This window comes from Aedes albopictus, chromosome 2 (genome assembly GCF_035046485.1).
Source record: "Aedes albopictus strain Foshan chromosome 2, AalbF5, whole genome shotgun sequence".
Classification (NCBI taxonomy): domain Eukaryota; kingdom Metazoa; phylum Arthropoda; class Insecta; order Diptera; family Culicidae; genus Aedes; species Aedes albopictus.
The window spans coordinates 305530702-305544316 of NC_085137.1; the positions used below are offsets into that span (position 1 = coordinate 305530702).

Below are 13615 nucleotides of genomic sequence, written 5' to 3' on the forward strand. Positions count from 1 at the left end.
ATTTTATACCAAGCAAGAGTTTAAAAATGTTGCAAACAGGCAAGTTTTTTTTTCATTGGTACAAAAACGTTTTGTGTCAATAGTTCATTGATTGCTTGTCAATTAACCCTAAAAGGGATACCTGGGGTCCATTGGACCCCATGCGCCTTTCAGAGCTCGTCTATGATGGAACACACTCAGCGAGGTGACGGAACTGAGGCCATGAAGGTATCCCTTTTAGGGTTAAGGTGACTATTATTTTACGGGAATGAGATGTCCAGTTCCGAGAAAGGAGCATTCTTTTCGATTCATCTATCTATATATACAGGGGATGGCCAAAATGTTTGGGATAGGCAACTTTTTTTCTCCCACAAAAAAATTCAACGTGCTGTAACTTTTCATAGAGTGCATCAAAAAATCTCAAATTTTGACTGTTTGTCAACCTGTTATATGTGCATCATTGGTACAAATTTGGGCTCGATTGATCAATGTTTCGCAAAGTTAGAACCGTTCGGGTAATACACTATTTTTTAGACAACTCATTTTTGAGCTGTCATATCTCGGAAACCAGTTAACCGAATTGAATGAAATTTTGAACGTACACTAACAATATGTAAATGCTTCACAAATTATTAAAACATAGGTGCGTTTTAAACGTTGAATAAAGTTATCATGGATTGACGCTTTTTGGATTTTTCTCGAAAAAATGTGTTTTTTGCCTTTCTTGTGCACCAAGGTGTACCGAAAGGCTATATGTTCGCTCCAAAAACGAAAATTTGATAGAGCCTCCGGAGGGGTCAAGTCTTATATACCAATCGACTCAGCTCGACGAATTGAGGTGATGTCTGTGTGTGTGTGTGTGTGTGTGTGTGTGTGTGTGTGTATGTGTGTATGTGTGTATGTGTACAAAAAAAACTCACATCACTTTTTGGCAGTAAACCTCAACCGATTTTAATGACCGACGGTTCATTCGACGCGGAATCTGGTCCCATTGTTTCCTATTGAAAATGGTTCAGATCGGTCCAGCCGTTCCGGAGTTATGGCCATTCAGGTGTTCCGGAGCGGTACCCCTGGAAGGGGCCAGATATGAAAACGCTACAAAACCATGCATGTGGCGCATCAAACTACGGCATTTTTGATAACTTGATGAATGGTAAGCACCAAAATAGTCTCAGACCATATCTGAACCAGTAGTGACCCGGAACCGGTTCCGGGTGTTCCGCCGGAAGTGGACAAACATAAAAGTGAACTAAACCCATGCATGCGTCATATCAAACCGCAGCTTTTTCGATAACGTGATGAACAGTAAGCAGGAAAACATTCTCCGACCATATCGGAACCGGTAGTGTTCCGGAACCGGTTGAAAATGTCCCGCCGGAAGTGGCCAAGTATAAAAGTTAACCAAACTCATGCATGCGACACATCAAATAGTGGCTTTTTTTGATATCCTGATGAACAGTAAGCAGGATAATATTCTCAGACCATATCTGAACCGGTTGTGTCCCGGAACCGGTTCCGGGTGTCCCGTCGGAAGTGGCCAAATATAAAATTGAACTAAAACCATGCATGCGACATATCAAACCGCAGCTTTTTCGATAACCTGATGAACAGAAAGCAGGAAAGCATTCTCAAACCATATCGGAACCGGTTCCAGATGTCCCGCCGGAGGTAGCAAAGTACAAAAGTAAATTAATCCCACGCAAGCGGCATATCAAATAGTGCCTTTTTTGATATCCTGATGAACAGTAAGCAGGAAAATATTTTCAGAACGTATCTGAATCGGTTCCGGGTGTCCCGCTGGAAATGGCCAAAAATAAAATTGAACCAAACCCATGCAAGCGACACATCAAATCGCGGATTTTTAGGCATCTTGATTTGGTAAAAAAAAGTTTCCGGCATTATTGGGGACAACCAGTAGTGTTCCGCAACTGATTACGGTTGCCCCATCGGAAGTGGTCAAATGAAAAGGAGAACCAAATCCATAAATTCGACACATTAAATGACTTTTTAGAGGCAAGCTGATAAACGGTTAACAAGAAAAATAAAATCATAGACCATACTTTGGAAAACCGAAACCGGTTCCAGGTGCCCCGACGGAAGTGGTCAAATGTAGAAGAGTACCAAACGCATACACGCAGCACATTAAATAACGGCCTCTTCGATAACGCGAAGAATGGTCAGCTAGAAAATAGTTTCAGGCCAGTAGTGTTCAGGAACCAAATTCGAGTGCCTCGCCGGAACTGGCAAAATGCACAAATGAACCAAATCCATACATGCATTACATCAATTTGCGACTTTTTAGGAGAACTGATTAATAATTTGCATGAAACTAGTCTAAAACCACATCAGGGACAATCGGTAAGTGGTAAAATGTGAACCGAAAGTGGTAATGTGAAATTGGACCGAACCTATACGTGTCGTACCATAAAACCACGCTAATTCGACAATGATGGCTGTCAAATTACCTGGGTAAACTTTTAATTCGATAAACTAACTATTTTAGTTTTGTTTAGATTGTATGATTTGTTTTTGAACATAAATCTTACAGATATTGACGGTTTCCCCCCTTATCGAACGCGACGATTTGAAACCGTCACCAGAATCGTCGCAGCCAATCAGCAGGCGGGAGTCTGACGTTTCTCCGATCTCACTAACACAAACAGCAGCAGAGGTGGTGCTTGATTCGTTGCGATGATTCAGAAATTCGACTGGAAGTTGGCAGCGCGTTTTGTTATGAAAGCAACATACAATATTGTGGTGGTACGAATTGATAGCTTGTTCATTTTACGATTGTTGGCTTCCGAGGTTCACTGCGGTTGATCACTAAACGGATCAGATGTCGGAAAGCACAAAATTTGAACTTTCGGATCTGTGAATGTGTAGTAGCTACACGAGGAGCCGCTGCGGATGTGAGTAACATCACAATATCGTATCATTCCTATTTACGGTGTATTACACTGTGACATTTGATCATTTTTTAATTCAATAAATTTCGAATGAGCGGGGTCCAAATTAAAAAGTGTCGTATTAAAGAGGGATGAGTATGTGTACATATGTGTAAGAGAACAAATCTTGACATATTAAACCCACATACAAACAGATATCTCGCTATACTCGCTACGTTCTTGTTTTCAATAAAATATAACCTACACGCTTAAAAATTCTGAAATTTGCACGAGACAGAAACATCAAAGAACGTAATCAGTTTCAAGACTGAATCACAAATTGAACTCAATTTTACGCGCATCATGTAAGTACTGGTTGGTTTCGTTCATCATATCATATCAAGTATCATATTCATCTGCCACCTTCTAACTCGGTGAAAAAAACGAGAGGTAAGAGACGTGGCTCACAATCAGAAGATCCTGAGTTCGAACCCAGGCATGTCAATTTTTTTATACGATTTATTATCAGATCGGTTCTAGCGACTGCTAAACGTTAAGAAAATATAAGTCCTGGAAGACGTAAATTTACATGATTTGACCTCTGAATTTGTGTCTTTGAAGGCGCTCGTATATGTCAGGTTCAGGATACCTCAAATTTCATGATTTTTTCTAGGTGTGTAGAATGTGCAGAAAAATCTTTATCGAAGACCGTTAAGTGATCTGTGAATGTGTAAAAAGTTATATCTTAGCTTGTTAGTATCGTCTTGATATTGATCAGCTCCCAGTGTTAGTGAAGGTATTCAAGCAGTCAACTGAGAAATCTGATATTATTCAGCTCTGCTTATACGCTGAACACAACGTCGGACTATGTGTCATCAATAAGTTTTAAGTTAATTCAATGATAGCTTTGATAAAATGCTTGCTTTTCCTAAAAAATATCAGGATTCAAGAACACTTTGACTTACGTCAACGGAAAGATCGCGAGAACATATACGACGAGAAAGGCACTTTCACCTCTAGGTGGATTAATTTGGGTTTTTTTACATCAATGTCAATAAATTTTAGTGTTGATATCCAAAGATTTTCCGCTTCTGTTCTCAAGTTATCTCTAATCAGATATTTTAGAGCGTATTTAGATTGAAGGAAGAACACATTTAGTAATTTTTGTGTGGTATTGTAAATTTGACTTATTTTCCTCTATATGGGTAAAAATTTCAACCCGGTATAACTTAATTCGCCGTGAGAAAATATTACATTTTATAACGTCGTATTAAGTATCAATATATTGTTGATAAACGTTAAAAAATTCATTCAATTCGGTTCACTGGTTTCCGAGATGTGACAGTTTAAAAATAAGTTGTCTAAATAATAGTGTTTTACCCGAACGGTTCTAACTTCGCGAAAAATTAATCAATCGAACCCAAATTTGTACCAATGATACACATATAACAGGTTGAAAAACAGTCAAAAATTGAGATTTTTTGATGCACTCTATGAAAAGTTACAACACGTTGAATTTTTTGTGAAAAAAAAGGTGGCTTTCCCAAACATTTTGGCCATCCCCTGTATATAAAAATGAGTTTGAAGTTCCTTTGAGGCAACAAAACTCAAGAATGGATGTACCAAACAGCATGACTCTTGCACGGTTCGGTTCGTATTCGTGGTGGCTGTGTTTATATGTACAAAAGGTTACAGAAATCAACTACAAAAGTGAAAAAATATGGAAAAATGATAAAATACTGATTTTTCTTGAACTGTGGAAGAAATCAACACGATCATAATGAAACCAATCTAGAGTGCTGTTCCGCAATGACCTCACCAGTTGTCAAACCACCACAGCTTAACAATACAAAGTTTGCCGGGACAGCTAGTTTAAAATAATTTATAATCAACATTATGGTAGAAATCCTGAAATGAAATCTGCATTAAGTCCCAAAAGAACGTTCGAGAAAACTGCAAGATTTTTTTTTGAAAACTCATGGATCTACAGAAACTTATTTTATGAAGCTATAAATGGAGTGATTGATGCTAACGTAATTTATTCAATAAGGACAAACGTCTTGACATCTCGCTTCAACAGTGCATCAAAACTTCAAAAGCACAAATCTCAAGAAGCAAGCTTTTCACAACAAAGCATTTTATCATTCTGTTCTTGCTCACTTGTAATAAGCTTAACATAATAAGATCAGATACGCTGATTTTATTTACGAAGAGATTTGTGCCCTCGAAATCATGAGTAAGGCATTGTCCATTTAGAATCCGGATGGAGAAAATCACTTATATCTCAGAGATGGAATAACAAACAGGAAAGGTTTAGCCCTTGAAATGAAGATAGTATATTGTACTTTTATGGAAAAATATCATTCATAGTTATTTATGTAACGAGTTGCAAAATGTTGATTCAGCACGAGTCGTACGAATATTCCTCCTGGATTCTACAAGGATTCCGCCAAAAAAATTGCTATTATTTCTCTTGAACTTCCTCTGATGATTCCTACAGGACTTTCACTAGAAATATTCGCAATATTTTTTTCTAAATTCCTCTATTTATTTCTCTAAGGATTCCGTCCAAAACTCCTTTTGTGTTTGTCAAGTGACTTTGTCATAAATTTTTCCAGAAATTCGTCGACAGATTTGATCATAAACTTTTCCATAAATTACTTCAAAAATATTCCAGAAATTTCCCCGAGAGTTCTTCGACAGAATCTTTAATATATTTTCAAAGACTCCTCTAGAAATTCATCCAGAATCCTGCATAGAATCCCTTCAAGGATTTCTTCAGAATTTCTTGGGATCATTAGTCCTGAAGTTCATCTCAAAAGTTCTCTGAAAATTTCTTTGAGGATTTCATCAGGAGTTTTTCCGAATGTTTCTCCAGGTGTTTTTCAAAAGATTTTGCCAAGAATTCTAAACATTGCTTAGAAGAATTACCTTCGGAATTTCCAAGAAAATTGCGCCAGGAGTTCTCTTGAAGACTTCTCCAGGGATTTATCGAATGGTTCCTCTAGAACTTCCAAGTGCTTAACCGAAAACTATTTGAGGAATTCTTAAAAGGAGTCGTTCAGAAATTTCTTTCTAACCTGAATACAAAAATTAAAACAACACAAAGGGACAGGTCATAATCGTCGAATTGTTGCTGTGATTTCAAAATTTGTTGCTGTTGTATTATTGCCAAGCTGATCAATAGTACAACAAAACATGTTATTTAAATGTAATTTAGGTAATGTATATCAATAGCTTGATTATAACAAAATGAGATTGTCCAACAAAATTTGTTATGGAAAAGCTATGCCTTGATAATTTAATAATAACAAAACAAGATATAAAAACAGGTGTGATTTCGTAGTTATTAACTTGGTATTCTCCTCTGCTCGGGTTAGACTGTCATCTTTGTATCAATTCCTTCTCATCATCTTGTTGTCAAAAAATGAAGCCAAGAGTTCACACTTCTTGCCAAACCATCGAATTCCAAGCAGATTAATCAATCAACCCATGCTTTAATCTTCCGCGGACCCTTCCTCATGCCATGATTAACAACATCTGTATACAAAACACAAACTGATTTTGGAGTTATTAACATTTTTCGCTACTGTCATACCTGACCAAGCTAAGTTTTCAACGTGTTTGTGCAAGATTTTTTTCCTTCTCTTGTCTTCAATCTGAAATTACTTTTCACTCGTTGCAAGAAAATCGTTGAAATTTGGAATATTAGAAGAGGACTTGTTTATAATCAGACTACTGTACTGTACTGTAAAAGTAGTAATGATTATGTAAAACTGTAAAAGTAGTAATGACTATGATCAGTAAGCTGCCGTTTGCAGCATAGTTGTCCCATGTTAATAGGGATTCCCATAGAACATGGGACAACTATGCTGCACACGGCAGTAAGAGCGTCATAATAAATTATTCCTTGCGTCCGGATTCTAACTGGACAATGCTTTACAAAAATGGTCACCGGAGAATCCACAATGGCGGTCCAAAATCCAAGACGATGAACCATCTCTCAAGTTAGAGCCTAAGTAGTAGGGTTCCCGACCAGAAGCTCCTAACAAGATTATAACAAAATTCTTACAACCGTTGTTAGAAATAACACAATTTGATATAATTTTGTTGTAAGAATTCGTATATGTGAATAGCCATAACAAAATTGTAACAAGATTTGTTATTATTTTTAAAACAAAACTATAACAAAACTTGTATTATTTATTCAAACAGAGATATAACAGAGTTTGTTACATTATGCTCATTAAAATAATTGCCTATAACAAAACTTCGTAACACATTTTTTGTAACAAAATAATTTCAAAATATGTTAGGTTTTTTGTATTGACGCAAAATAGTTTTATCATTTCTGTAATATTGACCACAAACCATAAAACTAAACTTATTGCGCTAAAATCGTCATGTTTTAACAACCCCTCCCCTTCCGTTACGCTTGTTTGTATGAGCGACGCGTAATTTAGGGTTGGCATCATATTTGTTTAAAAAAATGCATCTGAGTTATCATTTAGTTATAATCTGCCAAATTCTTCCCAAACCAGCAGTGATTTGTAGCTACTATCGTTATGTGATATCATTACCGCTGGTAGGTGTAATAAAAAAACTGTTGGGATATCACCATGGCTTTTCGGATGTAAATATTATTATCAATACAAACTGTAAGCTGGAAGATATCTGGAAATCAAATATTTCACAGCTATTCTTTTTTTTTAGTTTCTTTTATTGCACTCTTATCCAAAACCGGAATAATTCCCGGATGATGTGCCAATCGAATAAGAATCCTCACCAACAAAACAGCTGCTTTCGTTGCAGTGTTATGTAGCGTTTTAAAGAACATTCTTTCTGCTGGAAGCTGTGGCGAAGAACCTGTTGACGTAACAGCACAGTATTTTCTAGAATCAAGATGATGTTGCGTTAGTTTTGTGACACAATTGTAATGTCTTGTCTGGGAGTAGTGTGCGGTAGTTCGGCAGCAGCAAAGTTTCGCGCGCTCGCTTTGTTAGATTTTTGCGATTTTCTTTCCCCTTCTCTCTGCGGGGCTCCGACGACGGGATGCCAAGCAGTCAGTAGTGTGCGGTAGTTCGGCAGCAGCAAAGTTTCGCGCGCTCGCTTTGCTAGATTTTTGCGATTTTTTTCCTCTTCCCTCTGCGGGGCTCCGACGACGGGACGCCAAGCAGTCAGTAGTGTGCGGTAGTTCGGCAGCAGCAAAGTTTCGCGCGCTCGCTTTGCTAGATTTTTGCGAGAGTGAGTTTTTGGAGGCAAAGTGTACAGGCCGGGTTTTCATTCGGTCGTCGTCGTCGTCTATTTGACTGCTCATCTTCGTACGGGGTGATTTATGATACGATAAATGCAACAAACAACATTTTTTTGCGATTTTAGTCAACAGACATTTAAATGTTCGTCACGTCAAGTGTCGGCCCAAGTTCCAAAGCCACGTTGGTTCAAATCACTTTATTTTCTCTTTCGTTAATTTTCGCACTTCGAAAACTATCTGAATGGTTCGTCATCTTCGATGTCGGCATGTGTTTTGTTTTAGTCCAAATGAAAATAAGTGGTTTGATATTAATAGGGTTGCATGAATCACTCCACTTACCGAAGTGAACTCATATCATGCGCCCTTTCCCCTCCCCACTAACAAAAAGTCCTTCCCATGACAGACGTGGAGACGCAGAGGTGATCTCGGTCTTTAGTAAGCAACGCACGTCATAATAACATTCCTTTCCTTCCTCGATGACCGTAAGGACGTGGCCGGCGCCGTTATTGACCTAATAAAGTTTGGAATTCTCGAAGATGCACATTGAGGACGGTAAGCTACTCCCAAGCTCCGTCTGTTGGTTCCTTGTGCAACTTCGATTGTTCTGGTCAATCACGGAGTAGCAACTACGAATAGTACGGTCATCTATGCTCATGCTCATGCTCACAATTGTAATGTCTTGTCTGGTGTGAAACAAAACAAGTAAACATTGACAAACTTCCCCTTCGTTAGACCATTAGCTTATCTTCCTTCTCTGTTAACCTTAGTTCTGTATTCTTACGCGATAGATAGTCGGGTGAACAACGTGAAAAAAGGTGTGGAACTTTTTATCAGACCGTTTTCAAATTTGTGTAGGATGTCAAAGATACAGTACGCGTTCGATAACTGCAACATGTTAACGTTTCACTTAGCGAACAAAAATTCGATAACTGGAACGCCTGACAGTATCATCAAACCATAAACTGACGTTAAATGAACGTGAACTTCATCCGTCTGTTCATTTGGGCTAACATGGCGCACCATTTTGACATTTGGCGGTGCGATAACTGTAAATTTGTTGCACTTACCGGACTTGCAGTTACAAAGCATTGCAGTTAAACCGCTTGCACTGACCGAATGTCTACTGTAATAACGTTTCTGAAAGTAACCGTTTCCGATATATATATTCGGAATTTAACTTCATGAGTCTTCGATGCTCGATGCTCCATCAACAACATTATGTTATTTCCAACACATTTGTGTATCCTAAAAACAATCACTCACTTGATTGGACGAACAGTTTGAAAGTTATAGGAAGATTGTGAACTTCATTTTGTAGAAACAAATGAAGTTTCTAACGTGAAATGATGATAATGGGTTGTTTTTATCGATAAACTCTAAGTAAGAACAAAGAAATACAACTTTGGAAAAAGTAAATACTCAGTTTGTTTATTGTTTTACACAAGCGTCATATCTGCGTGAGCATCCGTATCAACCAGATTTGGATTTCCTTTATAGTGCTTTATCTGACGATAGCGATCGCCATCGATTCAATACAAATCGACATCGAAAATCACTCACTGGTTGACCGGGATATTTCAGGAAATTTGGCCGATAAAACCCTCAAGACGAAGAGAACAAACCTGACGATAATACCCAAAGACTTAGTCTTCTTAAACGACGGATATTGCATGTACTGCAATTTGCGACCGGACGAACAATGTTTACATTACATGGAACTACATTTTGTATGCGCCTTCCAATATTTTTGAGTTGGATCTTACACAAATGACGTAGGGTATCGCGCCACTTGGGCTATGGCTTCTATATTCGTCTGTTTTCCACTATAACTCAGTCCATTTTGAACCAGTTGACTTGAAATGTTGTACACGGGTAGACACTATACCTATCTCACCGCATTCCAAAAATTGTGTCAATTGGTTCAAATTTGACTGAGTTATAGCGGAAAACAGACGAAAATAGAAGCCACCGCCCAAGTGGCGCGATTCCCTATCTTTGCACGCGAAAATATTAGATCGATTACAATAAATACCAAAACAGTAGGTACTGCTGTTCTATTTTCGCCAAAGAGTATACCAAGTATTGAATGCTATTGAACATGGAGAAAGCAAAAGTGGAACTAAACCATTATAACGTGGAATTTGTTTATTCTACTATTTTGTTTCGACCTTAGGGTGCATCTATTAAGTACGTCACGTTAAAATTGGAAATTTTCAACCCTCCCTGCCTCCTTCAAACGTGACGATAAACTTAATGGATGACCCCTTATGTGATAGATTCCATTTCATTGCATAAAATTAAAAAAAAAAAGTGGAATATAACTAAATTATATCTACAGCTGTTATCATATCTCTATATGATATAATTGTGATAGATTAAAACAAAATCACTAACGACAAATCAAGTCTATTATACGTCAACGAGTTCAATGTGACGTCATACTACCCCGCTCGTGTGCGTCTGACAAACAAGCATTCGAATGAGGAAACTGGCAATACGTAGAACCAGTAAAGCTTCTATCACCGCCCTCTTCAAGAGTTGTGATGGCCTCATTGGCAGAGGCGTCAGATTGCTACCGATGGTAGGTGTCTTGGTTCAAATCCAGTTCGGATCCGAAAATTTCATAATGTACTGGAAACTTTTTATGTCACCTACTTTTTCTAAAAATAGAATAACACTCTAAAAAATATTTACCCAAAAAATGAGTATAAAATTTAGTTTTTACCCTAAAAAGTTGCCAAGGAATTGTAACACAATTTGTTATAATTTTGTTAAATTCTACCATATTTCATGGAACAGGTTTTGGAATATTTTTGTTATGATCATAACAAAAGTTATTACATTTTTGTTATTTTCATATGGCAGCTTTGTTAGAATTTCTGTTATTTTAACTACTAACGGTACATGTTTTATAACAACCCTAGTTATAAAAAAATATTGTAACAAAATAACACAGCTTGTTATAATTTTGTAATGTCCATCTAGTCGGGTTTTGAAACATTACAATAGGGCATATTCGGTATGGGAAGCATGTCTAGAATTCAAAATTTGTTTTCAGAAAAGCCAAGATGTCTGCTGTCTACGAGGTCTTTTTATTCATGCAATATGACAGTTTGTATGAGGAAGAGTTGGACTCCGTCCAAAACTGGTGAGCTAAATTCAATACGTTGACTGTTTTATGTAATTTCAGGTGCTAAAACCAATAAATATGAGCAAATTTAGTATGAGAAATACGTCCGGAGTCCAAAAATGAACAATGAACATGTAAGATGGTGTCTCAATGTTTAAGTTGGCAATTGTTTTCTACAGTTTATGATTTGAAACCATGCAATATACATCTTCTAGTAGTTGGGGAAGATATTCGGTGTCCAAAAATGACGACCTGAAAATCCTAAATGGCTTGAGTTTTGTAGAAAGGATATTATAAGACTCGAGAAAGGCACCATCATTGCTAGATGGATTAATTAGAGTTTTTTGATATAAAATTTGACATAAAAAATCAAAAAGAAAAAAAAAGAATTTGAAAAAATAATAGGTAAAAGCATTTGACCATCCTGGGCTATTTTGATGCTGGAATTCAGCTTTCTACAGAAAAATAAATAAAAAAAACGAAGGTAAGGTTTTTTGAAAAATTGAAATTACATGACATCAAATATAGATCCACGAAGAATATAACTTTCGGAGTATTTTTTTTTCTCAAAGTCCTTGAAATATCCCTAAACTTCTTTGAAGACATCATTTCAATCCAACGAATTGTTTTCATGATAAATATTTAAGAGAAGAAAAGTTGCAACTAATTACCGTTTAAAAAAATGTCTGTACAACAACAAGAAGAAGAAGAATTCTTATAAATCAAGTGTTCTTTATTTGTTGACGGAGTTGATTGCCAGCCGGACTTAAGTGAGAAGTAACCCGCCCACTGACAGGCATTGTTGTCAACATCTCTTTTGCTGAAACGCTCCCAAAATGTGCTGATCAAACGAAATTGGGCCCCTAATGTCATTACTGTCACTCCATGCTATAGGTATAGGCGTGTCAATTGCGTGGAAATAACTGTAGCATCCTTGTAGATGGGTCCCAAGCAACACACATGGTTACAAAACAGTGACGGCAGCGTATGGGCACAGAGAAACAGACGTCACACTCTCATTGCTTCCCATCGATCACCTTTTTTAACGGTTGATTCAAATATTCAATAGTAGGTCAATCTACCACTCGTGGCGCTGGTATCGTTTTTGCTCCTGTTTGACGTTTGCTCACTACCGCCATCTAGTGGCGGCCCGGCCAAACACAGTACGTTTAGCATTGAGCGATTACGTTTTTGTGACGGTGTTTTTTAATGAAATTTGTTGTAAGTGTTACGTCTGTTTATCTGTGGTATGGGGTTCTAATATATCCCAATAGTTGCAATGGGATTTTATGTGCCCTTCTTGTAACAACCCATACCATAGATAGAACAAAAAAAGTGAATTTCATTATTCACCATGTTAGAATATACTGTTAAAAGGAGTTTCTCTTAAACCCGCGGATTTTGCATTAGTGTCTCTACTTACGGGTTCGCCACGCCTCCTTTTGGTCCTTCATACAGCGGTATGTTGAAATCAAAGTGGTAATGAAATTTAATCTTAACTGTTTAGTGGAAATGTATGAAGAGCAACACAGATGATGACAAATTTAGTTATCCTTAATATTGTTCTATCGCGATACCATAAAAATACTAAATGATAACAAAATATGTTGTCAGTTTCCAAACGCATCTTTCAAAGCTTTCCCAAAAGTGAGAGTCTGATGAACTTCGAATCTAAAACTAGATTTCGCTATCCACCTTCAATGCAACAGTAGTACGAAAGCGTAGCCTTCAAAAACTCTCCCGCTCACTCACAGATACTTTTGTTGACGATGACGGAAAAGTGGATTTAAACTATTTTGGTGGTTTTAGCACTAAATGATAACTAAATGATGACAAAACCAGTTATCAATCAGCTGTATTTTTTGTGTAAAATATTGTATAACACTATTAGTTATTTATCGACTTGAACTCAATGATAATTTAACTACTTATCATTTAAGTATTCGAGAAGTAAATTTGGGCTAATATTTTTGTTATGTTAGCTTTTAATTCAACCTAAATGATAACAAACTCAATGATAACCGAGTAACAGAGCTTGTTATTATTTTTATCCGCCTTTGCTCGGGTAGTTAACATCAAAACCTCAATGAAACATTTAAAAATAAAATTCAGAAGACAAAAACAGCAAAAATAAGATTTATTATCATCTAATCAGAAGCACAATGGGTGAAGGCATCACATTTCTGAGGGCTTAATTCCCAGCCCCAGAAAAAAATTTGTTCTTCACGGAAATTGTCACTCCTAAAAATAGCTAATAGAAATGATGGTATCACAGAAACACTTTTGAAATGGAATGCATTATAGATTTCTGTCTCTAACGGCGTTGCCATAGTGCCGCTTCAAAGTGAGAGTGAGAGTGCGCGTCCA

General features: G+C 37.1%; 1 protein-coding gene across 1 annotated transcript in view; it reads right to left on the reverse strand.

The window, feature by feature from the left end:
• The window catches only part of LOC109424263 (ninjurin-A-like), a 233772-nt gene that overhangs the window by 181474 nt on the left and 38683 nt on the right, over window positions 1-13615 (reverse strand). The window lies entirely within an intron of this gene.